General features: G+C 39.5%; 29 non-coding genes across 29 annotated transcripts; all 29 read left to right on the top strand.

The window, feature by feature from the left end:
- Positions 1–471: 471 nt before the first annotated feature.
- TRNAR-UCG (transfer RNA arginine (anticodon UCG)) lies at positions 472–544 on the top strand. The gene has a single exon. It is a non-coding gene; the product is annotated as a tRNA-Arg (tRNA).
- An 803-nt stretch (positions 545–1,347) lies between these two features.
- On the top strand, positions 1,348–1,420 carry TRNAR-CCU (transfer RNA arginine (anticodon CCU)). The gene has a single exon. It is a non-coding gene; the product is annotated as a tRNA-Arg (tRNA).
- Positions 1,421–2,064: 644 nt separating this feature from the next.
- TRNAR-UCG (transfer RNA arginine (anticodon UCG)) lies at positions 2,065–2,137 on the top strand. Its single transcript has one exon. It is a non-coding gene; the product is annotated as a tRNA-Arg (tRNA).
- Positions 2,138–2,941: 804 nt separating this feature from the next.
- TRNAR-CCU (transfer RNA arginine (anticodon CCU)) lies at positions 2,942–3,014 on the top strand. The gene has a single exon. It is a non-coding gene; the product is annotated as a tRNA-Arg (tRNA).
- Positions 3,015–3,658: 644 nt separating this feature from the next.
- Positions 3,659–3,731, top strand: TRNAR-UCG (transfer RNA arginine (anticodon UCG)). The gene has a single exon. It is a non-coding gene; the product is annotated as a tRNA-Arg (tRNA).
- An 804-nt stretch (positions 3,732–4,535) lies between these two features.
- TRNAR-UCU (transfer RNA arginine (anticodon UCU)) lies at positions 4,536–4,608 on the top strand. The gene has a single exon. It is a non-coding gene; the product is annotated as a tRNA-Arg (tRNA).
- A 1,520-nt stretch (positions 4,609–6,128) lies between these two features.
- Positions 6,129–6,201, top strand: TRNAR-CCU (transfer RNA arginine (anticodon CCU)). The gene has a single exon. It is a non-coding gene; the product is annotated as a tRNA-Arg (tRNA).
- Positions 6,202–6,768: 567 nt separating this feature from the next.
- TRNAR-UCG (transfer RNA arginine (anticodon UCG)) lies at positions 6,769–6,841 on the top strand. Its single transcript has one exon. It is a non-coding gene; the product is annotated as a tRNA-Arg (tRNA).
- An 804-nt stretch (positions 6,842–7,645) lies between these two features.
- TRNAR-UCU (transfer RNA arginine (anticodon UCU)) lies at positions 7,646–7,718 on the top strand. Its single transcript has one exon. It is a non-coding gene; the product is annotated as a tRNA-Arg (tRNA).
- A 644-nt stretch (positions 7,719–8,362) lies between these two features.
- TRNAR-UCG (transfer RNA arginine (anticodon UCG)) lies at positions 8,363–8,435 on the top strand. Its single transcript has one exon. It is a non-coding gene; the product is annotated as a tRNA-Arg (tRNA).
- Positions 8,436–9,239: 804 nt separating this feature from the next.
- TRNAR-CCU (transfer RNA arginine (anticodon CCU)) lies at positions 9,240–9,312 on the top strand. Its single transcript has one exon. It is a non-coding gene; the product is annotated as a tRNA-Arg (tRNA).
- A 644-nt stretch (positions 9,313–9,956) lies between these two features.
- Positions 9,957–10,029, top strand: TRNAR-UCG (transfer RNA arginine (anticodon UCG)). The gene has a single exon. It is a non-coding gene; the product is annotated as a tRNA-Arg (tRNA).
- An 804-nt stretch (positions 10,030–10,833) lies between these two features.
- Positions 10,834–10,906, top strand: TRNAR-CCU (transfer RNA arginine (anticodon CCU)). Its single transcript has one exon. It is a non-coding gene; the product is annotated as a tRNA-Arg (tRNA).
- A 644-nt stretch (positions 10,907–11,550) lies between these two features.
- TRNAR-UCG (transfer RNA arginine (anticodon UCG)) lies at positions 11,551–11,623 on the top strand. The gene has a single exon. It is a non-coding gene; the product is annotated as a tRNA-Arg (tRNA).
- An 803-nt stretch (positions 11,624–12,426) lies between these two features.
- On the top strand, positions 12,427–12,499 carry TRNAR-CCU (transfer RNA arginine (anticodon CCU)). Its single transcript has one exon. It is a non-coding gene; the product is annotated as a tRNA-Arg (tRNA).
- Positions 12,500–14,020: 1,521 nt separating this feature from the next.
- TRNAR-CCU (transfer RNA arginine (anticodon CCU)) lies at positions 14,021–14,093 on the top strand. The gene has a single exon. It is a non-coding gene; the product is annotated as a tRNA-Arg (tRNA).
- Positions 14,094–14,737: 644 nt separating this feature from the next.
- TRNAR-UCG (transfer RNA arginine (anticodon UCG)) lies at positions 14,738–14,810 on the top strand. Its single transcript has one exon. It is a non-coding gene; the product is annotated as a tRNA-Arg (tRNA).
- Positions 14,811–15,613: 803 nt separating this feature from the next.
- Positions 15,614–15,686, top strand: TRNAR-CCU (transfer RNA arginine (anticodon CCU)). Its single transcript has one exon. It is a non-coding gene; the product is annotated as a tRNA-Arg (tRNA).
- Positions 15,687–16,330: 644 nt separating this feature from the next.
- On the top strand, positions 16,331–16,403 carry TRNAR-UCG (transfer RNA arginine (anticodon UCG)). Its single transcript has one exon. It is a non-coding gene; the product is annotated as a tRNA-Arg (tRNA).
- An 803-nt stretch (positions 16,404–17,206) lies between these two features.
- Positions 17,207–17,279, top strand: TRNAR-CCU (transfer RNA arginine (anticodon CCU)). Its single transcript has one exon. It is a non-coding gene; the product is annotated as a tRNA-Arg (tRNA).
- Positions 17,280–17,924: 645 nt separating this feature from the next.
- Positions 17,925–17,997, top strand: TRNAR-UCG (transfer RNA arginine (anticodon UCG)). Its single transcript has one exon. It is a non-coding gene; the product is annotated as a tRNA-Arg (tRNA).
- An 804-nt stretch (positions 17,998–18,801) lies between these two features.
- On the top strand, positions 18,802–18,874 carry TRNAR-CCU (transfer RNA arginine (anticodon CCU)). Its single transcript has one exon. It is a non-coding gene; the product is annotated as a tRNA-Arg (tRNA).
- A 644-nt stretch (positions 18,875–19,518) lies between these two features.
- Positions 19,519–19,591, top strand: TRNAR-UCG (transfer RNA arginine (anticodon UCG)). The gene has a single exon. It is a non-coding gene; the product is annotated as a tRNA-Arg (tRNA).
- Positions 19,592–20,395: 804 nt separating this feature from the next.
- Positions 20,396–20,468, top strand: TRNAR-CCU (transfer RNA arginine (anticodon CCU)). Its single transcript has one exon. It is a non-coding gene; the product is annotated as a tRNA-Arg (tRNA).
- Positions 20,469–21,113: 645 nt separating this feature from the next.
- TRNAR-UCG (transfer RNA arginine (anticodon UCG)) lies at positions 21,114–21,186 on the top strand. Its single transcript has one exon. It is a non-coding gene; the product is annotated as a tRNA-Arg (tRNA).
- Positions 21,187–21,990: 804 nt separating this feature from the next.
- Positions 21,991–22,063, top strand: TRNAR-CCU (transfer RNA arginine (anticodon CCU)). Its single transcript has one exon. It is a non-coding gene; the product is annotated as a tRNA-Arg (tRNA).
- A 644-nt stretch (positions 22,064–22,707) lies between these two features.
- Positions 22,708–22,780, top strand: TRNAR-UCG (transfer RNA arginine (anticodon UCG)). Its single transcript has one exon. It is a non-coding gene; the product is annotated as a tRNA-Arg (tRNA).
- An 804-nt stretch (positions 22,781–23,584) lies between these two features.
- On the top strand, positions 23,585–23,657 carry TRNAR-CCU (transfer RNA arginine (anticodon CCU)). The gene has a single exon. It is a non-coding gene; the product is annotated as a tRNA-Arg (tRNA).
- A 1,522-nt stretch (positions 23,658–25,179) lies between these two features.
- On the top strand, positions 25,180–25,252 carry TRNAR-CCU (transfer RNA arginine (anticodon CCU)). Its single transcript has one exon. It is a non-coding gene; the product is annotated as a tRNA-Arg (tRNA).
- Positions 25,253–25,687: the final 435 nt, after the last annotated feature.

The following is a 25,687-nucleotide window of genomic DNA, read 5'->3' as shown; positions in this document are numbered from 1 at the left end:
TGTCAGATGCAACTTTGACCCGGCAGAAGATATTCCTTTGGAAAAAATTATTTGAATTGGATTGGTGTAACTGTTGTTTCTAGAGGTGGTGACAGGCTTTCAGCTACTTGAATAGGGCAAGTCAGGATTCATGAAAAGTATACAACCTTTGAGCGTGTGTAAATTGGCATATCCAGAAAGGAGCAGTTTTTACTACTGTCAAAACAGTTTCTCTCCACCTCTAGAAATATCCAGAGCTATGTAAAGCATACAACTGAGCTTTATTCTCATGAAGAAAGAGGTTTAAATGCAAAAAAGAAAACAAAAGCTTATCGTACTGGAGACATTTTCATTATATAGATTCCAAAAGAGTGCTTTAATTGAAAGGAGCTGAAAACACACAATGGGATGTAAACCTAAATAACTATCAATATCATATTTCCCATCCTTGCATACCACCTACATTATAAAAATAAGCACAGCAGGACATATGACCGCGTGGCCTAATGGGTAAGGTGTCTGACTTCGGATCAGAAGATTGAGGGTTCGAGTCCCTTCGTGGTCGGTTTTTGCCAATGGTCACACAACTCAGATTTCCATTCAGAATGGAAGCAGGCTCTTCCAATACTCTTATAGCCATCATGTTCTCATTCCTAATTATTCATGAAGTGGAGTACATACTGCACAGTCATTTAGATTGCATCTTCAGCCTAAAATCTTGTTCATGTTAGTGGTATTAAGAAGTGCTTCTATGTACACGCACGGAATATGTAATAGGGTTGCAGAATTTTGACTTGACAGAATGGGTTTTTAGCTTAAGGGTGTGTAGATGAAATGCAAGGTGTGTAAGTATGTGTTCATGGAGTGCTTCAAGTGTAAAATCTGTATGATTTGTGCAGTTAAAGTGCTAATTTTGCCTACGAGAAAGAGAAGTACTACAGAAGAATTATAAAGGATTGGCACATTGGCTGCCTTTGCTGATGACACAGTTGGCTAATTTGTGAAGCATTGGTCTATTAAGTTGCAGAGTGTGGTTGAACTTGGTTAGGAGACTTGGTGCCTCTTTCTGTGTCCTGCTGAAGACAAGAACGGCTTGATACCACTGTCAAAGCCCAGTTTATTGAGAAAAGCATCCAGGAAAGAAGAAGTGTTGAGTCGAAAGTGGTTCTCCTCCAATTTCTCTCCACTTGCTCGAAATGCAGAGCCTCCATTATAGCACAGAACAGAGTGTTAAAGTCGGGGATGGAAGAGGATGAAAATGGGAAGTTTACTTATGGAGAGAACTGAGAAATGTCCTGTGTGCAGACACCAGTGTTTGACGATTGAATACATTTAAATAATGCCTCTAGACTTCAAGTGTTTATCTGTGCCTCAGTGGCCTAATGGATAAGGCACTGGCCTCCTAAGCCAGGGATTGTAGGTTCGAGTCCCATCTGAGGTGAAAACCAATATCCGCTCTTACTTTTCCAGAAAAATTTATATATTTATAAAATGCTTCCGCTCAGAAGCTTATGAGGTATTAGGAACTTTGAAATGGTACCATTTTACTTCTGTACTCTTCAGGGTCATGTTGGTGTTCTGAAACTACAAAGTAGATTTTTAAACACCTATCTTTGTCAGATGCAACTTTGACCCGGCAGAAGATATTCCTTTGGAAAAAATGATTTGAATTGGATTGGTGTAACTGTTGTTTCTAGAGGTGGTGACAGGCTTTCAGCTACTTGAATAGGGCAAGGCAGGATTCATGAAACGTATACAACCTTTGAGCGTGTGTAAATTGGCATATCCAGAAAGGAGCAGTTTGTACTACTGTCAAAACAGTTTCTCTCCACTTCTGGAAATATCCAGAGCTATGTAAAGCATACAACTGAGCTTTAATCTCATGAAGAAAGAGGTTTAAATGCAAAAAAGAAAACAAAAGCTTATCGTACTGGTGACATTCTCATTATATAGATTCCAAAAGAGTGCTTTAATTGAAAGGAGCTGAAAAAACACAATGGGATGTAAACCTAAATAACTATCAATATCATATTTCCCATCCTTGCATACTACCTACATTATAAAATTAAGCACAGCAGGACATATGACCGCGTGGCCTAATGGATAAGGTGTCTGACTTCGAATCAGAAGATTGAGGGTTCGAGTCCCTTCGTGGTCGGTTTTTGCCAATGGACACACAACTCAGCTTTCAGTTCAGAATGGAAGCAGGCTCTTCCAATACTCTTATAGCCATCATGTTCTCATTCCTAATTATTCATGAAGTGGAGTACATACTGCACAGTCATTTAGATTGCATCTTCAGCCTAAAATCTTGTCCATGTTAGTGGCATTAAGAAGTGCTTCTATGTACACGCACTGAATATGTAATAGGGTTGCAGAATTTTGACTTGACAGAATGGGTTTTTAGCTTAAGGGTGTGTAGATGAAATGCAAGGTGTGTAAGTATGTGTTCATGGAGTGCTTCAAGTGTAAAATTCTGTATGATTTGTGCAGTTAAAGTGCTAATTTTGCCTACGAGAAAGAAAAGTACTACAGAAGAATTATAAAGGATTGGCACATTGGCTGCCTTTGCTGATGACACAGTTGGCTAATTTGTAAAGCATTGGTCTATTAAGTTGCAGAGTGTGGTTGAACTTGGTTAGGAGACTTGGTGCCTCTTTCTGTGTCCTGCTGAAGACAAGGACGGCTTGATACCACTGTCAAAGCCCAGTTTATTGAGAAAAGCATCCAGGAAAGAAGAAGTGTTGAGTCGAAAGTGGTTCTCCTCCAATTTCTCTCCACTTGCTCGAAATGCAGAGCCTCCATTATAGCACAGAACAGAGTGTTAAAGTCGGGGATGGAAGAGGATGAAAATGGGAAGTTTACTTATGGAGAGAACTGAGAAATGTCCTGTGTGCAGACACCAGTGTTTGACGATTGAATACATTTATATAATGCCTCTAGACTGCAAGTGTTCATCTGTGCCTCAGTGGCCTAATGGATAAGGCACTGGCCTCCTAAGCCAGGGATTGTGGGTTCGAGTCCCATCTGAAGTGAAAACCAATATCCACTATTACTTTTCTAGAAAAATTTATATATTTATTACATGCTTCCGCTCAGAAGCTTATGAGGTATTAGGAACTTTGAAATGGTACCATTTTACTTCTGTACTCTTCAGGGTCATGTTGGTGTTCTGAAACTACAAAGTAGATTTTTAAACACCTATCTTTGTCAGATGCAACTTTGACCCGGCAGAAGATATACCTTTGGAAAAAATGATTTGAATTGGATTGGTGTAACTGTTGTTTCTAGAGGTGGTGACAGGCTTTCAGCTACGTGAATAGAGCAAGTCAGGATTCATGAAACGTATACAACCTTTGAGCGTGTGTAAATTGGCATATCCAGAAAGGAGCAGTTTGTACTACTGTCAAAACAGTTTCTCTCCACTTCTGGAAATATCCAGAGCTATGTAAAGCATACAACTGAGCTTTAATCTCATGAAGAAAGAGGTTTAAATGCAAAAAAGAAAACAAAAGCTTATCGTACTGGTGACATTCTCATTATATAGATTTCAAAAGAGTGCTTTAATTGAAAGGAGCTGAAAAAACACAATGGGATGTAAACCTAAATAACTATCAATATCATATTTCCCATCCTTGCATACTACCTACATTATAAAAATAAGCACAGCAGGACATATGACCGCGTGGCCTAATGGATAAGGTGTCTGACTTCGGATCAGAAGATTGAGGGTTCGAGTCCCTTCGTGGTCGGTTTTAACCAATGGACACACAACTCAGCTTTCTGTTCAGAATGGAAGCAGGCTCTTCCAATACTCTTATAGCCATCATGTTCTCATTCCTAATTATTCATGCAGTGGAGTACATACTGCACAGTCATTTAGATTGCATCTTCAGCCTAAAATCTTGTCCATGTTAGTGGCATTAAGAAGTGCTTCTATGTACACGCACTGAATATGTAATAGGGTTGCAGAATTTTGACTTGACAGAATGGGTTTTTAGCTTAAGGGTGTGTAGATGAAATGCAAGGTGTGTAAGTATGTGTTCATGGAGTGCTTCAAGTGTAAAAATCTGTATGATTTGTGCAGTTAAAGTGCTAATTTTGCCTACGAGAAAGAAAAGTACTACAGAAGAATTATAAAGGATTGGCACATTGGCTGCCTTTGCTGATGACACAGTTGGCTAATTTGTAAAGCATTGGTCTATTAAGTTGCAGAGTGTGGTTGAACTTGGTTAGGAGACTTGGTGCCTGTTTCTGTGTCCTGCTGAAGACAAGGACGGCTTAATACCACTGTCAAAGCCCAGTTTATTGAGAAAAGCATCCAGGAAAGAAGAAGTGTTGAGTCGAAAGTGGTTCTCCTCCAATTTCTCTCCACTTGCGTGAAATGCAGAGCCTCCATTATAGCACAGAAAAGAGTGTTAAAGTCAGGGATGGAAGAGGATGAAAATGGGAAGTTTACTTATGGAGAGAACTGAGAAATGTCCTGTGTGCAGACACCACTATTTGACGATTGAATACATTTAAATAATGCCTCTAGACTGCAACTGTTTATCTGTGCCTCAGTGGCCTAATGGATAAGGCACTGGCCTTCTAAGCCAGGGATTGTGGGTTCGAGTCCCATCTGAGGTGAAAACCAATATCCACTCTTACTTTTCCAGAAAAATTTATATGTTTATTACATGCTTCCGCTCAGAAGCTTATGTGGTATTAGGAACTTTGAAATGGTACCATTTTACTTCTGTACTCTTCAGAGTCATGTTGGTGTTCTGAAACTACAAAGTAGATTTTTAAACACCTATCTTTGTCAGATGCAACTTTGACCCGGCAGAAGATATTCCTTTGGAAAAAATTATTTGAATTGGATTGGTGTAACTGTTGTTTCTAGAGGTGGTGACAGGCTTTCAGCTACTTGAATAGGGCAAGTCAGGATTCATGAAACGTATACAACCTTTGAGCGTGTGTAAATTGGCATATCCAGAAAGGAGCAGTTTGTACTACTGTCAAAACAGTTTCTCTCCACTTCTGGAAATATCCAGAGCTATGTAAAGCATACAACTGAGCTTTAATCTCATGAAGAAAGAGGTTTAAATGCAAAAAAGAAAACAAAAGCTTATCAAACTGGTGACATTCTCATTATATAGATTCCAAAAGAGTGCTTTAATTGAAAGGAGCTGAAAACACACAATGGGATGTAAACCTAAATAACTATCAATATCATATTTCCCATCCTTGCATACCACCTACATTATAAAAATAAGCACAGCAGGACATATGACTGCGTGGCCTAATGGATGAGGCGTCTGACTTCGGATCAGAAAATTGAGGGTTCGAGTCCCTTCGTGGTCGGTTTTTGCCAATGGTCAAACAACTCAGATTTCCATTCAGAATGGAAGCAGGCTCTTCCAATACTCTTATAGCCATCATGTTCTCATTCCTAAATATTCATGAAGTGGAGTACATACTGCACAGTCATTTAGATAGCATCTTCAGCCTAAAATCTTGTTCATGTTAGTGGCATTAAGAAGTGCTTCTATGTACACGCACTGAATATGTAATAGAGTTGCGGAATTTTGACTTGACAGAATGGGTTTTTATCTTAAGGGTGTGTAGATGAAATGCAAGGTGTGTAAGTATGTGTTCATGGAGTGCTTCAAGTGTAAAATCTGTATGATTTGTGCAGTTAAAGTGCTAATTTTGCCTACGAGAAAGAGAAGTACTACAGAAGAAATATAAAGGATTGGCACATTGGCTGCCTTTGCTGATGACACAGTTGGCTAATTTGTGAAGCATTGGTCTATTAAGTTGCAGAGTGTGGTTGAACTTGGTTAGGAGACTTGGTGCCTGTTTCTGTGTCCTGCTGAAGACAAGGACGGCTTGATACCACTGTCAAAGCCCAGTTTATTGAGAAAAGCATTCAGGAAAGAAGAAGTGTTGAGTCGAGAGGGGTTCTCCTCCAATTTCTCTCCACTTGCTCGAAATGCAGAGAGTCCATTATAGCACAGAACAGAGTGTTAAAGTCGGGGATGGAAGAGGATGAAAATGGGAAGTTTACTTATGGAGAGAACTGAGAAATGTCCTGTGTGCAGACACCAGTGTTTGACGATTGAATACATTTAAATAATGCCTCTAGAATTCAAGTGTTTATCTGTGCCTCAGTGGCCTAATGGATAAGGCACTGGCCTCCTAAGCCAGGGATTGTGGGTTCGACTCCCATCTGAGGTGAAAACCAATATCCACTCTTACTTTTCCAGAAAAATTGATATATTTATTACATGCTTCCGCTCAGAAGCTTATGTGGTATTAGGAACTTTGAAATGGTACCATTTTACTTTTTGACCCGGCAGAAGATATTCCTTTGGAAAAAATGATTTGAATTGGATTGGTGTAACTGTTGTTTCTAGAGCCGGTGACAGGCTTTCAGCTACTTGAATAGGGCAAGGCAGGATTCATGAAACGTATACAACCTTTGAGCGTGTGTAAATTGGCATATCCAGAAAGGAGCAGTTTGTACTACTGTCAAAACAGTTTCTCTCCACTTCTGGAAATATCCAGAGCTAATTAAAGCATACAACTGAGCTTTAATCTCATGAAGAAAGAGGTTTAAATGCAAAAAAGAAAACAAAAGCTTATCGTACTGGTGACATTCTCATTATATAGATTTCAAAAGAGTGCTTTAATTGAAAGGAGCTGAAAAAACACAATGGGATGTAAACCTAAATAACTATCAATATCATATTTCCCATCCTTGCATACTACCTACATTATAAAAATAAGCACAGCAGGACATATGACCGCGTGGCCTAATGGATAAGGTGTCTGACTTCGGATCAGAAGATTGAGGGTTCGAGTCCCTTCGTGGTCGGTTTTAACCAATGGACACACAACTCAGCTTTCTGTTCAGAATGGAAGCAGGCTCTTCCAATACTCTTATAGCCATCATGTTCTCATTCCTAATTATTCATGCAGTGGAGTACATACTGCACAGTCATTTAGATTGCATCTTCAGCCTAAAATCTTGTCCATGTTAGTGGCATTAAGAAGTGCTTCTATGTACACGCACTGAATATGTAATAGGGTTGCAGAATTTTGACTTGACAGAATGGGTTTTTAGCTTAAGGGTGTGTAGATGAAATGCAAGGTGTGTAAGTATGTGTTCATGGAGTGCTTCAAGTGTAAAAATCTGTATGATTTGTGCAGTTAAAGTGCTAATTTTGCCTACGAGAAAGAAAAGTACTACAGAAGAATTATAAAGGATTGGCACATTGGCTGCCTTTGCTGATGACACAGTTGGCTAATTTGTAAAGCATTGGTCTATTAAGTTGCAGAGTGTGGTTGAACTTGGTTAGGAGACTTGGTGCCTGTTTCTGTGTCCTGCTGAAGACAAGGACGGCTTAATACCACTGTCAAAGCCCAGTTTATTGAGAAAAGCATCCAGGAAAGAAGAAGTGTTGAGTCGAAAGTGGTTCTCCTCCAATTTCTCTCCACTTGCGTGAAATGCAGAGCCTCCATTATAGCACAGAAAAGAGTGTTAAAGTCAGGGATGGAAGAGGATGAAAATGGGAAGTTTACTTATGGAGAGAACTGAGAAATGTCCTGTGTGCAGACACCACTATTTGACGATTGAATACATTTAAATAATGCCTCTAGACTGCAACTGTTTATCTGTGCCTCAGTGGCCTAATGGATAAGGCACTGGCCTTCTAAGCCAGGGATTGTGGGTTCGAGTCCCATCTGAGGTGAAAACCAATATCCACTCTTACTTTTCCAGAAAAATTTATATGTTTATTACATGCTTCCGCTCAGAAGCTTATGTGGTATTAGGAACTTTGAAATGGTACCATTTTACTTCTGTACTCTTCAGAGTCATGTTGGTGTTCTGAAACTACAAAGTAGATTTTTAAACACCTATCTTTGTCAGATGCAACTTTGACCCGGCAGAAGATATTCCTTTGGAAAAAATTATTTGAATTGGATTGGTGTAACTGTTGTTTCTAGAGGTGGTGACAGGCTTTCAGCTACTTGAATAGGGCAAGTCAGGATTCATGAAACGTATACAACCTTTGAGCGTGTGTAAATTGGCATATCCAGAAAGGAGCAGTTTGTACTACTGTCAAAACAGTTTCTCTCCACCTCTAGAAATATCCAGAGCTATGTAAAGCATACAACTGAGCTTTATTCTCATGAAGAAAGAGGTTTAAATGCAAAAAAGAAAACAAAAGCTTATCGTACTGGTGACATTTTCAATATATAGATTCCAAAAGAGTGCTTTAATTGAAAGGAGCTGAAAACACACAATGGGATGTAAACCTAAATAACTTTCAATATCATATTTCCCATCCTTGCATACCACCTACATTATAAAAATAAGCACAGCAGGACATATGACAGCGTGGCCTAATGGATAAGGCGTCTGACTTCGGATCAGAAGATTGAGGGTTCGAGTCCCTTCGTGGTCGGTTTTTGCCAATGGTCACACAACTCAGATTTCCATTCAGAATGGAAGCAGGCTCTTCCAATACTCTTATAGCCATCATGTTCTCATTCCTAATTATTCATGAAGTGGAGTACATACTGCACAGTCATTTAGATTGCATCTTCAGCCTAAAATCTTGTTCATGTTAGTGGCATTAAGAAGTGCTTCTATGTACACGCACGGAATATGTAATAGGGTTGCAGAATTTTGACTTGACAGAATGGGTTTTCAGCTTAAGGGTGTGTAGATGAAATGCAAGGTGTGTAAGTATGTGTTCATGGAGTGCTTCAAGTGTAAAAATCTGTATGATTTGTGCAGTTAAAGTGCTAATTTTGCCTACGAGAAAGAGAAGTACTACAGAAGAATTATAAAGGATTGGCACATTGGCTGCCTTTGCTGATGACACAGTTGGCTAATTTGTGAAGCATTGGTCTATTAAGTTGCAGAGTGTGGTTGAACTTGGTTAGGAGACTTGGTGCCTGTTTCTGTGTCCTGCTGAAGACAAGGACGGCTTGATACCACTGTCAAAGCCCAGTTTATTGAGAAAAGCATCCAGGAAAGAAGAAGTGTTGAGTCGAAAGTGGTTCTCCTCCAATTTCTCTCCACTTGCGCGAAATGCAGAGCCTCCATTATAGCACAGAAAAGAGTGTTAAAGTCGGGGATGGAAGAGGATGAAAATGGGAAGTTTACTTATGGAGAGAACTGAGAAATGTCCTGGGTGCAGACACCACTATTCGACGATTGAATACATTTAAATAATGCCTCTAGACTGCAACTGTTCATCTGTGCCTCAGTGGCCTAATGGATAAGGCACTGGCCTCCTAAGCCAGGGAATGTGGGTTCGAGTCCCATCTGAGGTGAAAACCAATATCCACTCTTACTTTTCTTGAAAAATGTATATGTTTATTACATGCTTCCGCTCAGAAGCTTATGAGGTATTAGAAACTTTGAAATGGTACCATTTTACTTCTGTACTCCCCGGACTCATGTTGGTGTTCTGAAACTACAAAGTAGATTTTTAAACACCTATCTTTGTCAGATGCAACTTTGACCCGGCAGAAGATATTCCTTTGGAAAAAATGATTTGAATTGGATTGGTGTAACTGTTGTTTCTAGAGGTAGTGACAGGCTTTCAGCTACTTGAATAGGGCAAGGCAGGATTCATGAAACGTATACAACCTTTGAGCGTGTGTAAATTGGCATATCCAGAAAGGAGCAGTTTGTACTACTGTCAAAACAGTTTCTCTCCACTTCTGGAAATATCCAGAGCTATGTAAAGCATACAACTGAGCTTTAATCTCATGAAGAAAGAGGTTTAAATGCAAAAAAGAAAACAAAAGCTTATCGTACTGGTGGCATTCTCATTATATAGATTCCAAAAGAGTGCTTTAATTGAAAGGAGCTGAAAAAACACAATGGGATGTAAACCTAAATAACTATCAATATCATATTTCCCATCCTTGCATACCACCTACATTATAAAAATAAGCACAGAAGGACATATGACCGCGTGGCCTGATGGATAAGGTGTCTGACTTCGGATCAGAAGATTGAGGGTTCGAGTCCCTTCGTGGTCGGTTTTTGCCAATGGACACACAACTCAGCTTTCCGTTCAGAATGGAAGCAGGCTCTTCCAATACTCTTATAGCCATCATGTTCTCATTCCTAATTATTCATGAAGTGGAGTACATACTGCACAGTCATTTAGATTGCATCTTCAGCCTAAAATCTTGTCCATGTTAGTGGCATTAAGAAGTGCTTCTATGTACACGCACTGAATATGTAATAGGGTTGCAGAATTTTTACTTGACAGAATGGATTTTTAGCTTAAGGGTGTGTAGATGAAATGCAAGGTGTGTAAGTATGTGTTCATGGAGTGCTTCAAGTTTAAACATCTGTATGATTTGTGCAGTTAAAGTGCTAATTTTGCCTACGAGAAAGAAAAGTACTACAGAAGAATTATAAAGGATTGGCACATTGGCTGTCTTTGCTGATGACACAGTTGGCTAATTTGTAAAGCATTGGTCTATTAAGTTGCAGAGTGTGGTTGAACTTGGTTAGGAGACTTGGTGCCTGTTTCTGTGTCCTGCTGAAGACAAGGACGGCTTGATACCACTGTCAAAGCCCAGTTTATTGAGAAAAGCATCCAGGAAAGAAGAAGTGTTGAGTCGAAAGTGGTTCTCCTCCAATTTCTCTCCACTTGCTCGAAATGCAGAGCCTCCATTATAGCACAGAACAGAGTGTTAAAGTCGGGGATGGAAGAGGATGAAAATGGGAAGTTTACTTATGGAGAGAACTGAGAAATGTCCTGTGTGCAGACACCAGTGTTTGACGATTGAATACATTTAAATAATGCTTCTAGACTGCAAGTGTTCATCTGTGCCTCAGTGGCCTAATGGATAAGGCACTGGCCTCCTAAGCCAGGGATTGTGGGTTCGAGTCCCATCTGAGGTGAAAACCAATATCCACTATTACTTTTCTAGAAAAATTTATTTATTTATTACATGCTTCCCCTCAGAAGCTTATGAGGTATTAGGAACTTTGAAATGGTACCATTTTACTTCTGTACTCTCCGGACTTATGTTGGTGTTCTGAAACTACAAAGTAGATTTTTAAACACCTATCTTTGTCAGATGCAACTTTGACCCAGCAGAAGATATTCCTTTGGAAAAAAAGATTTGAATTGGATTGGTGTAACTGTTGTTTCTAGAGGTGGTGACTGGCTTTCAGCTACTTGAATAGGGCAAGTCAGGATTCATGAAACACATACAACCTTTGAGCGTGTGTAAATTGGCATATCCAGAAAGGAGCAGTTTGTACTACTGTCAAAACAGTTTCTCTCCACTTCTGGAAATATCCAGAGCTATGTAAAGCATACAACTGAGCTTTAATCTCATGAAGAAAGAGGTTTAAATGCAAAAAAGAAAACAAAAGCTTATCGTACTGGTGACATTTTCATTATATAGATTCCAAAAGAGTGCTTTAATTGAAAGGAGCTGAAAACACACAATGGGATGTAAACCTAAATAACTATCAATATCATATTTCCCATCCTTGCATACCACCTACATTATAAAAATAAGCACAGCAGGACATATGACTGCGTGGCCTAATGGATAAGGCATCTGACTTCGGATCAGAAGATTGAGGGTTCGAGTCCCTTCGTGGTCAGTTTTTGCCAATGGTCACACATCTCAGATTTCCATTCAGAATGGAAGCAGGCTCTTCCAATACTCTTATAGCCATCATGTTCTCATTCCTAATTATTCATGAAGTGGAGTCCATACTGCACAGTCATTTAGATTGCATCTTCAGCCTAAAATCTTGTTCATGTTAGTGGCATTAAGAAGTGCTTCTATGTACACGCATGGAATATGTAATAGGGTTGCAGAATTTTGACTTGACAGAATGGGTTTTTAGCTTAAGGGTGTGTAGATGAAATGCAAGGTGTGTAAGTATGTGTTCATGGAGTGCTTCAAGTGTAAAATCTGTATGATTTGTGCAGTTAAAGTGCTAATTTTGCCTACGAGAAAGAGAAGTACTACAGAAGAATTATAAAGGATTGGCACATTGGCTGCCTTTGCTGATGACACAGTTGGCTAATTTGTGAAGCATTGGTCTATTAAGTTGCAGAGTGTGGTTGAACTTGGTTAGGAGACTTGGTGCCTGTTTCTGTGTCCTGCTGAAGACAAGGACGGCTTGATACCACTGTCAAAGCCCAGTTTATTGAGAAAAGCATCCAGGAAAGAAGAAGTGTTGAGTCGAAAGTGGTTCTCCTCCAATTTCTCTCCACTTGCTCGAAATGTAGAGCCTCCATTATAGCACAGAACAGAGTGTTAAAGTCGGGGATGGAAGAGGATGAAAATGGGAAGTTTACTTATGGAGAGAACTGAGAAATGTCCTGTGTGCAGACACCAGTGTTTGACGTTTGAATACATTTAAATAATGCCTCTAGACTGCAAGTGTTTATCTGTGCCTCAGTGGCCTAATGGATAAGGCACTGGCCTCCTAAGCCAGGGATTGTGGGTTCGAGTCCCATCTGAGGTGAAAACCAATATCCACTCTTACTTTTCCAGAAAAATTGATATATTTATTACATGCTTCCGCTCAGAAGCTTATGTGGTATTAGGAACTTTGAAATGGTACCATTTTACTTCTGTACTCTTCAGAGTCATGTTGGTGTTCTGAAACTACAAAGTAGATTTTTAAACACCTATCTTTGTCAGATGCAACTTTGACCCGGGAGAAGATATTCCTTTGGAAAAAATTATTTGAATTGGATTGGTGTAACTGTTGTTTCTAGAGGTGGTGACAGGCTTTCAGCTACTTGAATAGGGCAAGTCAGGATTCATGAAACGTATACAACCTTTGAGCGTGTGTAAATTGGCATATCCAGAAAGGAGCAGTTTTTACTACTGTCAAAACAGTTTCTCTCCACCTCTAGAAATATCCAGAGCTATGTAAAGCATACAACTGAGCTTTATTCTCATGAAGAAAGAGGTTTAAATGCAAAAAAGAAAACAAAAGCTTATCGTACTGTTGACATTTTCATTATATAGATTCCAAAAGAGTGCTTTAATTGAAAGGATCTGAAAACACACAATGGGATGTAAACCTAAATAACTATCAATATCATATTTCCCATCCTTGCATACCACCTACATTATAAAAATAAGCACAGCAGGACATATGACCGCGTGGCCTAATGGATAAGGCGTCTGACTTTGGATCAGAAGATTGAGGCTTCGAGTCCCTTCGTGGTCGGTTTTCGCCAATGGTCACACAACTCAGATTTCCATTTAGAATGAAAGCAGGCTCTTCCAATACTCTTATAGCCATCATGTTCTCATTCCTAATTATTCATGAAGTGGAGTACATACTGCACAGTCATTTAGATTGCATCTTCAGCCTAAAATCTTGTTCATGTTAGTGGCATTAAGAAGTGCTTCTATGTACACGCACGGAATATGTAATAGAGTTGCAGAATTTTGACTTGACAGAATGGGTTTTTAGCTTAAGGGTGTGTAGATGAAATGCAAGGTGTGTAAGTATGTGTTCATGGAGTGCTTCAAGTTTAAAAATCTGTATGATTTGTGCAGTTAAAGTGCTAATTTTGCCTACGAGAAAGAAAAGTACTACAGAAGAATTATAAAGGATTGGCACATTGGCTGTCTTTGCTGATGACACAGTTGGCTAATTTGTAAAGCATTGGTCTATTAAGTTGCAGAGTGTGGTTGAACTTGGTTAGGAGACTTGGTGCCTGTTTCTGAGTCCTGCTGAAGACAAGGACGGCTTGATACCACTGTCAAAGCCCAGTTTATTGAGAAAAGCATCCAGGAAAGAAGAAGTGTTGAGTCGAAAGTGGTTCTCCTCCAATTTCTCTCCACTTGCTCGAAATGCAGAGCCTCCATTATAGCACAGAACAGAGTGTTAAAGTCGGGGATGGAAGAGGATGAAAATGGGAAGTTTACTTATGGAGAGAACTGAGAAATGTCCTGTGTGCAGACACCAGTGTTTGATGATTGAATACATTTAAATAATGCTTCTAGACTGCAAGTGTTCATCTGTGCCTCAGTGGCCTAATGGATAAGGCACTGGCCTCCTAAGCCAGGGATTGTGGGTTCGAGTCCCATCTGAGGTGAAAACCAATATCCACTATTACTTTTCTAGAAAAATTTATTTATTTATTACATGCTTCCCCTCAGAAGCTTATGAGGTATTAGGAACTTTGAAATGGTACCATTTTACTTCTGTACTCTCCGGACTTATGTTGGTGTTCTGAAACTACAAAGTAGATTTTTAAACACCTATCTTTGTCAGATGCAACTTTGACCCAGCAGAAGATATTCCTTTGGAAAAAATGATTTGAATTGGATTGGTGTGACTGTTGTTTCTAGAGGTGGTGACAGGCTTTCAGCTACTTGAATAGGGCAAGTCAGGATTCATGAAACACATACAACCTTTGAGCGTGTGTAAATTGGCATATCCAGAAAGGAGCAGTTTGTACTACTGTCAAAACAGTTTCTCTCCACTTCTGGAAATATCCAGAGCTATGTAAAGCATACAACTGAGCTTTAATCTCATGAAGAAAGAGGTTTAAATGCAAAAAATAAAACAAAAGCTTATCGTACTGGTGACATTTTCATTATATAGATTCCAAAAGAGTGCTTTAATTGAAAGGAGCTGAAAACACACAATGGGATGTAAACCTAAATAACTATCAATATCATATTTCCCATCCTTGCATACCACCTACATTATAAAAATAAGCACAGCAGGACATATGACTGCGTGGCCTAATGGATAAGGCGTCTGACTTCGGATCAGAAGATTGAGGGTTCGAGTCCCTTCGTGGTCAGTTTTTGCCAATGGTCACACATCTCAGATTTCCATTCAGAATGGAAACAGGCTCTTCCAATACTCTTATAGCCATCATGTTCTCATTCCTAATTATTCATGAAGTGGAGTCCATACTGCACAGTCATTTAGATTGCATCTTCAGCCTAAAATCTTGTTCATGTTAGTGGCATTAAGAAGTGCTTCTATGTACACGCATGGAATATGTAATAGGGTTGCAGAATTTTGACTTGACAGAATGGGTTTTTAGCTTAAGGGTGTGTAGATGAAATGCAAGGTGTGTAAGTATGTGTTCATGGAGTGCTTCAAGTGTGAAATCTGTATGATTTGTGCAGTTAAAGTGCTAATTTTGCCTACGAGAAAGAGAAGTACTACAGAAGAATTATAAAGGATTGGCACATTGGCTGCCTTTGCTGATGACACAGTTGGCTAATTTGTGAAGCATTGGTCTATTAAGTTGCAGAGTGTGGTTGAACTTGGTTAGGAGACTTGGTGCCTGTTTCTGTGTCCTGCTGAAGACAAGCACGGCTTGATACCACTGTCAAAGCCCAGTTTATTGAGAAAAGCATCCAGGAAAGAAGAAGTGTTGAGTCGAAAGTGGTTCTCCTCCAATTTCTCTCCACTTGCTCGAAATGCAGAGCCTCCATTATAGCACAGAACAGAGTGTTAAAGTCGGGGATGGAAGAGGATGAAAATGGGAAGTTTACTTATGGAGAGAACTGAGAAATGTCCTGTGTGCAGACACCAGTGTTTGACGATTGAATACATTTAAATAATGCCTCTAGACTGCAAGTGTTTATCTGTGCCTCAGTGGCCTAATGGATAAGGCACTGGCCTCCTAAGCCAGGGATTGTGGGTTCGAGTCCCATCTGAGGTGAAAACCAATATCCACTCTTACCTTTCCAGAAAAATTGATATATTTATTACATGCTTCCGCTCAGAAGCTTATGTGGTATTAGGAACTTTGAAATGGTACCATTTTACTTCTGTACTCTTCAGAGTCATGTTGGTGTTCTGAAACTACAAAGTAGTTTTTTAAACACCTATCTTTGTCAGATGCAACTTTGACCCGGGAGAAGATATTCCTTTGGAAAAAATTATTTGAATTGGATTGGTGTAACTGTTGTTTCTAGAGGTGGTGACAGGCTTTCAGCTACTTGAATAGGGCAAGTCAGGATTCATGAAACGTATACAACCTTTGAGCGTGTGTAAATTGGCATATCCAGAAAGGAGCAGTTTTTACTACTGTCAAAACAGTTTCTCTCCACCTCTAGAAATATCCAGAGCTATGTAAAGCATACAACTGAGCTTTATTCTCATGAAGAAAGAGGTTTAAATGCAAAAAAGAAAACAAAAGCTTATCGTACTGTTGACATTTTCATTATATAGATTCCAAAAGAGTGCTTCAATTGAAAGGAGCTGAAAACACACAATGGGATGTAAACCTAAATAACTATCAATATCATATTTCCCATCCTTGCATACCACCTACATTATAAAAATAAGCACAGCAGGACATATGACCGCGTGGCCTAATGGATAAGGCGTCTGACTTCGGATCAGAAGATTGAGGGTTCGAGTCCCTTCGTGGTCGGTTTTTGCCAATGGTCACACAACTCAGATTTCCATTCAGAATGGAAGCAGGCTCTTCCAATACTCTTATAGCCATCATGTTCTCATTCCTAATTATTCATGAAGTGGAGTACATACTGCACAGTCATTTAGATTGCATCTTCAGCCTAAAATCTTGTTCATGTTAGTGGCATTAAGAAGTGCTTCTATGTACACGCACGGAATATGTAATAGGGTTGCAGAATTTTGACTTGACAGAATGGGTTTTTAGCTTAAGGGTGTGTAGATGAAATGCAAGGTGTGTAAGTATGTGTTCATGGAGTGCTTCAAGTTTAAAATCTGTATGATTTGTGCAGTTAAAGTGCTAATTTTGCCTACGAGAAAGAGAAGTACTACAGAAGAATTATAAAGGATTGGCACATTGGCTGCCTTTGCTGATGACACAGTTGGCTAATTTGTGAAGCATTGGTCTATTAAGTTGCAGAGTGTGGTTGAACTTGGTTAGGAGACTTGGTGCCTGTTTCTGTGTCCTGCTGAAGACAAGGACGGCTTGATACCACTGTCAAAGCCCAGTTTATTGAGAAAAGCATCCAGGAAAGAAGAAGTGTTGAGTCGAAAGTGGTTCTCCTTCAATTTCTCTCCACTTGCGCGAAATGCAGAGCCTCCATTATAGCACAGAAAAGAGTGTTAAAGTCGGGGATGGAAGAGGATGAAAATAGGAAGTTTACTTATGGAGAGAACTGAGAAATGTCCTGTGAGCAGACACCACTGTTTTACGATTGAATACATTTAAATAATGCCTCTAGACTGCAACTGTTTATCTGTGCCTCAGTGGCCTAATGGATAAGGCACTGGCTTCCTAAGCCAGGGATTGTGGGTTCGAGTCCCATCTGAGGTGAAAACCAATATCCAGTATTACTTTTCTTGAAAAATTTATATATTTATTACATGCTTCCGCTCAGAAGCTTATGAGGTATTAGGAACTTTGAAATGGTACCATTTTACTTCTGTACTCCCCGGACTCATGTTGGTGTTCTGAAACTACAAAGTAGATTTTTAAACACCTATCTTTGTCAGATGCAACTTTGACCCGGCAGAAGATATTCCTTTGGAAAAAATGATTTGAATTGGATTGGTGTAACTGTTGTTTCTAGAGGTGGTGACAGGCTTTCAGCTACTTGAATAGGGCAAGGCAGGATTCATGAAACGTATACAACCTTTGAGCGTGTGTAAATTGGCATATCCAGAAAGGAGCAGTTTGTACTACTGTCAAAACAGTTTCTCTCCACTTCTGGAAATATCCAGAGCTATGTAAAGCATACAACTGAGCTTTAATCTCATGAAGAAAGAGGTTTAAATGCAAAAAAAGAAAACAAAAGCTTATCGTACTGGTGACATTCTCATTATATAGATTCCAAAAGAGTGCTTTAATTGAAAGGAGCTGAAAAAACACAATGGGATGTAAACCTAAATAACTATCAATATCATATTTCCCATCCTTGCATACCACCTACATTATAAAAATAAGCACAGCAGGACATATGACCGCGTGGCCTGATGGATAAGGTGTCTGACTTCGGATCAGAAGATTGAGGGTTCGAGTCCCTTCGTGGTCGGTTTTTGCCAATGGACACACAACTCAGCTTTCCGTTCAGAATGGAAGCAGGCTCTTCCAATACTCTTATAGCCATCATGTTCTCATTCCTAATTTTTCATGAAGTGGAGTACATACTGCACAGTCATTTAGATTGCATCTTCAGCCTAAAATCTTGTCCATGTTAGTGGCATTAAGAAGTGCTTCTATGTACACGCACTGAATATGTAATAGGGTTGCAGAATTTTGACTTGACAGAATGGGGTTTTAGCTTAAGGGTGTGTAGATGAAATGCAAGGTGTGTAAGTATGTGTTCATGGAGTGCTTCAAGTTTAAAAATCTGTATGATTTGTGCAGTTAAAGTACAAATTTTGCCTACAAGAAAGAAAAGTACTACAGAAGAATTATAAAGGATTGGCACATTGGCTGCCTTTGCTGATGACACAGTTGGCTAATTTGTAAAGCATTGGTCTATTAAGTTGCAGAGTGTGGTTGAACTTGGTTAGGAGACTTGGTGCCTGTTTCTGTGTCCTGCTGAAGACAAGGACGGCTTGATACCACTGTCAAAGCCCAGTTTATTGAGAAAAGCATCCAGGAAAGAAGAAGTGTTGAGTCGAAAGTGGTTCTCCTCCAATTTCTCTCCACTTGCTCGAAATGCAGAGCCTCCATTATAGCACAGAACAGAGTGTTAAAGTCGGGGATGGAAGAGGATGAAAATGGGAAGTTTACTTATGGAGAGAACTGAGAAATGTCCTGTGTGCAGACACCAGTGTTTGACGGTTGAATACATTTAAATAATGCCTCTAGACTGCAAGTGTTCATCTGTGCCTCAGTGGCCTAAAGGATAAGGCACTGGCCTCCTAAGCCAGGGATTGTGGGTTCGAGTCCCATCTGAGGTGAAAACCTATATCCACTATTACTTTTCTAGAAAAATTTATTTATTTATTACATGCTTCCCCTCAGAAGCTTATGAGGTATTAGGAACTTTGAAATGGTACCATTTTACTTCTGTACTCTCCGGACTTATGTTGGTGTTCTGAAACTACAAAGTAGATTTTTAAACACCTATCTTTGTCAGATGCAACTTTGACCCAGCAGAAGATATTCCTTTGGAAAAAATTATTTGAATTGGATTGGTGTAAACGTTGTTTCTAGAGGTGGTGACAGGCTTTCAGCTACTTGAATAGGGCAAGTCAGGATTCATGAAACACATACAACCTTTGAGCATGTGTAAATTGGCATATCCAGAAAGGAGCAGTTTGTACTACTGTCAAAACAGTTTCTCTCCACTTCTGGAAATATCCAGAGCTATGTAAAGCATACAACTGAGCTTTAATCTCATGAAGAAAGAGGTTTAAATGCAAAAAAGAAAACAAAAGCTTATCGTACTGGTGACATTTTCATTATATAGATTCCAAAAGAGTGCTTTAATTGAAAGGAGCTGAAAACACACAATGGGATGTAAACCTAAATAACTATCAATATCATATTTCCCATCCTTGCATACCACCTACATTATAAAAATAAGCACCGCAGGACATATGACTGCGTGGCCTAATGGATAAGGCGTCTGACTTCGGATCAGAAGATTGAGGGTTTGAGTCCCTTCGTGGTCAGTTTTTGCCAATGGTCACACATCTCAAATTTCCATTCAGAATGGAAGCAGGCTCTTCCAATACTCTTATAGCCATCATGTTCTCATTCCTAATTATTCATGAAGTGGAGTCCATACTGCACAGTCATTTAGATTGCATCTTCAGCCTAAAATCTTGTTCATGTTAGTGGCATTAAGAAGTGCTTCTATGTACACGCATGGAATATGTAATAGGGTTGCAGAATTTTGACTTGACAGAATGGGTTTTTAGCTTAAGGGTGTGTAGATAAAAATGCAAGGTGTGTAAGTATGTGGTCATGGAGTGCTTCAAGTGTAAAATCTGTATGATTTGTGCAGTTAAAGTGCTAATTTTGCCTACGAGAAAGAGAAGTACTACAGAAGAATTATAAAGGATTGGCACATTGGCTGCCTTTGCTGATGACACAGTTGGCTAATTTGTGAAGCATTGGTCTATTAGGTTGCAGAGTGTGGTTGAACTTGGTTAGCAGACTTGGTGCCTGTTTCTGTGTCCTGCTGAAGACAAGGACGGCTTGATACCACTGTCAAAGCCCAGTTTATTGAGAAAAGCATCCAGGAAAGAAGAAGTGTTGAGTCGAAAGTGGTTCTCCTTCAATTTCTCTCCACTTGCGCGAAATGCAGAGCCTCCATTATAGCACAGAAAAGAGTGTTAAAGTCGGGGATGGAAGAGGATGAAAATAGGAAGTTTACTTATGGAGAGAACTGAGAAATGTCCTGTGAGCAGACACCACTGTTTTACGATTGAATACATTTAAATAATGCCTCTAGACTGCAACTGTTTATCTGTGCCTCAGTGGCCTAATGGATAAGGCACTGGCCTCCTAAGCCAGGGATTGTGGGTTCGAGTCCCATCTGAGGTGAAAACCAATATCCAGTATTACTTTTCTTGAAAAATTTATATATTTATTACATGCTTCCGCTCAGAAGCTTATGAGGTATTAGGAACTTTGAAATGGTACCATTTTACTTCTGTACTCCCCGGACTCATGTTGGTGTTCTGAAACTACAAAGTAGATTTTTAAACACCTATCTTTGTCAGATGCAACTTTGACCCGGCAGAAGATATTCCTTTGGAAAAAATGATTTGAATTGGATTGGTGTAACTGTTGTTTCTAGAGGTGGTGACAGGCTTTCAGCTACTTGAATAGGGCAAGGCAGGATTCATGAAACGTATACAACCTTTGAGCGTGTGTAAATTGGCATATCCAGAAAGGAGCAGTTTGTACTACTGTCAAAACAGTTTCTCTCCACTTCTGGAAATATCCAGAGCTATGTAAAGCATACAACTGAGCTTTAATCTCATGAAGAAAGAGGTTTAAATGCAAAAAAAGAAAACAAAAGCTTATCGTACTGGTGACATTCTCATTATATAGATTCCAAAAGAGTGCTTTAATTGAAAGGAGCTGAAAAAACACAATGGGATGTAAACCTAAATAACTATCAATATCATATTTCCCATCCTTGCATACCACCTACATTATAAAAATAAGCACAGCAGGACATATGACCGCGTGGCCTGATGGATAAGGTGTCTGACTTCGGATCAGAAGATTAAGGGTTCGAGTCCCTTCGTGGTCGGTTTTTGCCAATGGACACACAACTCAGCTTTCCGTTCAGAATGGAAGCAGGCTCTTCCAATACTCTTATAGCCATCATGTTCTCATTCCTAATATTTCATGAAGTGGAGTACATACTGCACAGTCATTTAGATTGCATCTTCAGCCTAAAATCTTGTCCATGTTAGTGGCATTAAGAAGTGCTTCTATGTACATGCACTGAATATGTAATAGGGTCGCAGAATTTTGACTTGACAGAATGGGGTTTTAGCTTAAGGGTGTGTAGATGAAATGCAAGGTGTGTAAGTATGTGTTCATGGAGTGCTTCAAGTTTAAAAATCTGTATGATGTGTGCAGTTAAAGTGCAAATTTTGCCTACAAGAAAGAAAAGTACTACAGAAGAATTATAAAGGATTGGCACATTGGCTGCCTTTGCTGATGACACAGTTGGCTAATTTGTAAAGCATTGGTCTATTAAGTTGCAGAGTGTGGTTGAACTTGGTTAGGAGACTTGGTGCCTGTTTCTGTGTCCTGCTGAAGACAAGGACGGCTTGATACCACTGTCAAAGCCCAGTTTATTGAGAAAAGCATCCAGGAAAGAAGAAGTGTTGAGTCGAAAGTGGTTCTCCTCCAATTTCTCTCCACTTGCTCGAAATGCAGAGCCTCCATTATAGCACAGAACAGAGTGTTAAAGTCGGGGATGGAAGAGGATGAAAATGGGAAGTTTACTTATGGAGAGAACTGAGAAATGTCCTGTGTGCAGACACCAGTGTTTGACGGTTGACTACATTTAAATAATGCCTCTAGACTGCAAGTGTTCATCTGTGCCTCAGTGGCCTAAAGGATAAGGCACTGGCCTCCTAAGCCAGGGATTGTGGGTTCGAGTCCCATCTGAGGTGAAAACCAATATCCACTATTACTTTTCTAGAAAAATTTATTTATTTATTACATGCTTCCCCTCAGAAGCTTATGAGGTATTAGGAACTTTGAAATGGTACCATTTTACTTCTGTACTCTCCGGACTTATGTTGGTGTTCTGAAACTACAAAGTAGATTTTTAAACACCTATCTTTGTCAGATGCAACTTTGACCCAGCAGAAGATATTCCTTTGGAAAAAATTATTTGAATTGGATTGGTGTAAACGTTGTTTCTAGAGGTGGTGACAGGCTTTCAGCTACTTGAATAGGGCAAGTCAGGATTCATGAAACACATACAACCTTTGAGCGTGTGTAAATTGGCATATCCAGAAAGGAGCAGTTTGTACTACTGTCAAAACAGTTTCTCTCCACTTCTGGAAATATCCAGAGCTATGTAAAGCATACAACTGAGCTTTAATCTCATGAAGAAAGAGGTTTAAATGCAAAAAAGAAAACAAAAGCTTATCGTACTGGTGACATTTTCATTATATAGATTCCAAAAGAGTGCTTTAATTGAAAGGAGCTGAAAACACACAATGGGATGTAAACCTAAATAACTATCAATATCATATTTCCCATCCTTGCATACCACCTACATTATAAAAATAAGCACCGCAGGACATATGACTGCGTGGCCTAATGGATAAGGCGTCTGACTTCGGATCAGAAGATTGAGGGTTTGAGTCCCTTCGTGGTCAGTTTTTGCCAATGGTCACACATCTCAAATTTCCATTCAGAATGGAAGCAGGCTCTTCCAATACTCTTATAGCCATCATGTTCTCATTCCTAATTATTCATGAAGTGGAGTCCATACTGCACAGTCATTTAGATTGCATCTTCAGCCTAAAATCTTGTTCATGTTAGTGGCATTAAGAAGTGCTTCTATGTACACGCATGGAATATGTAATAGGGTTGCAGAATTTTGACTTGACAGAATGGGTTTTTAGCTTAAGGGTGTGTAGATAAAAATGCAAGGTGTGTAAGTATGTGGTCATGGAGTGCTTCAAGTGTAAAATCTGTATGATTTGTGCAGTTAAAGTGCTAATTTTGCCTACGAGAAAGAGAAGTACTACAGAAGAATTATAAAGGATTGGCACATTGGCTGCCTTTGCTGATGACACAGTTGGCTAATTTGTGAAGCATTGGTCTATTAGGTTGCAGAGTGTGGTTGAACTTGGTTAGCAGACTTGGTGCCTGTTTCTGTGTCCTGCTGAAGACAAGGACGGCTTGATACCACTGTCAAAGCCCAGTTTATTGAGAAAAGCATCCAGGAAAGAAGAAGTGTTGAGTCGAAAGTGGTTCTCCTTCAATTTCTCTCCACTTGCGCGAAATGCAGAGCCTCCATTATAGCACAGAAAAGAGTGTTAGAGTCGGGGATGGAAGAGGATGAAAATAGGAAGTTTACTTATGGAGAGAACTGAGAAATGTCCTGTGAGCAGACACCACTGTTTTACGATTGAATACATTTAAATAATGCCTCTAGACTGCAACTGTTTATCTGTGCCTCAGTGGCCTAATGGATAAGGCACTGGCCTCCTAAGCCAGGGATTGTGGGTTCGAGTCCCATCTGAGGTGAAAACCAATATCCAGTATTACTTTTCTTGAAAAATTTATATATTTATTACATGCTTCCGCTCAGAAGCTTATGAGGTATTAGGAACTTTGAAATGGTACCATTTTACTTCTGTACTCCCCGGACTCATGTTGGTGTTCTGAAACTACAAAGTAGATTTTTAAACACCTATCTTTGTCAGATGCAACTTTGACCCGGCAGAAGATATTCCTTTGGAAAAAATGATTTGAATTGGATTGGTGTAACTGTTGTTTCTAGAGGTGGTGACAGGCTTTCAGCTACTTGAATAGGGCAAGGCAGGATTCATGAAACGTATACAACCTTTGAGCGTGTGTAAATTGGCATATCCAGAAAGGAGCAGTTTGTACTACTGTCAAAACAGTTTCTCTCCACTTCTGGAAATATCCAGAGCTATGTAAAGCATACAACTGAGCTTTAATCTCATGAAGAAAGAGGTTTAAATGCAAAAAAAGAAAACAAAAGCTTATCGTACTGGTGACATTCTCATTATATAGATTCCAAAAGAGTGCTTTAATTGAAAGGAGCTGAAAAAACACAATGGGATGTAAACCTAAATAACTATCAATATCATATTTCCCATCCTTGCATACCACCTACATTATAAAAATAAGCACAGCAGGACATATGACCGCGTGGCCTGATGGATAAGGTGTCTGACTTCGGATCAGAAGATTGAGGGTTCTAGTCCCTTCGTGGTCGGTTTTTGCCAATGGACACACAACTCAGCTTTCCGTTCAGAATGGAAGCAGGCTCTTCCAATACTCTTATAGCCATCATGTTCTCATTCCTAATTTTTCATGAAGTGGAGTACATACTGCACAGTCATTTAGATTGCATCTTCAGCCTAAAATCTTGTCCATGTTAGTGGCATTAAGAAGTGCTTCTATGTACACGCACTGAATATGTAATAGGGTTGCAGAATTTTGACTTGACAGAATGGGGTTTTAGCTTAAGGGTGTGTAGATGAAATGCAAGGTGTGTAAGTATGTGTTCATGGAGTGCTTCAAGTTTAAAAATCTGTATGATTTGTGCAGTTAAAGTGCAAATTTTGCCTACAAGAAAGAAAAGTACTACAGAAGAATTATAAAGGATTGGCACATTGGCTGCCTTTGCTGATGACACAGTTGGCTCATTTGTAAAGCATTGGTCTATTAAGTTGCAGAGTGTGGTTGAACTTGGTTAGGAGACTTGGTGCCTGTTTCTGTGTCCTGCTGAAGACAAGGACGGCTTGATACCACTGTCAAAGCCCAGTTTATTGAGAAAAGCATCCAGGAAAGAAGAAGTGTTGAGTCGAAAGTGGTTCTCCTCCAATTTCTCTCCACTTGCTCGAAATGCAGAGCCTCCATTATAGCACAGAACAGAGTGTTAAAGTCGGGGATGGAAGAGGATGAAAATGGGAAGTTTACTTATGGAGAGAACTGAGAAATGTCCTGTGTGCAGACACCAGTGTTTGACGGTTGAATACATTTAAATAATGCCTCTAGACTGCAAGTGTTAATCTGTGCCTCAGTGGCCTAAAGGATAAGGCACTGGCCTCCTAAGCCAGGGATTGTGGGTTCGAGTCCCATCTGAGGTGAAAACCAATATCCACTATTACTTTTCTAGAAAAATTTATTTATTTATTACATGCTTCCCCTCAGAAGCTTATGAGGTATTAGGAACTTTGAAATGGTACCATTTTACTTCTGTACTCTCCGGACTTATGTTGGTGTTCTGAAACTACAAAGTAGATTTTTAAACACCTATCTTTGTCAGATGCAACTTTGACCCGGGAGAAGATATTCCTTTGGAAAAAATTATTTGAATTGGATTGGTGTAACTGTTGTTTCTAGAGGTGGTGACAGGCTTTCAGCTACTTGAATAGGGCAAGTCAGGATTCATGAAACACATACAACCTTTGAGCGTGTGTAAATTGGCATATCCAGAAAGGAGCAGTTTGTACTACTGTCAAAACAGTTTCTCTCCACTTCTGGAAATATCCAGAGCTATGTAAAGCATACAACTGAGCTTT

The sequence above is a fragment of the Lissotriton vulgaris genome, chromosome 5 (assembly GCF_964263255.1).
Source record: "Lissotriton vulgaris chromosome 5, aLisVul1.2, whole genome shotgun sequence".
In the NCBI taxonomy this organism is placed as follows: Eukaryota; Metazoa; Chordata; class Amphibia; order Caudata; family Salamandridae; genus Lissotriton; species Lissotriton vulgaris.
Note: the sequence above shows the minus strand (reverse complement) of the source record. Positions and strands in the feature narration are given on the sequence as shown.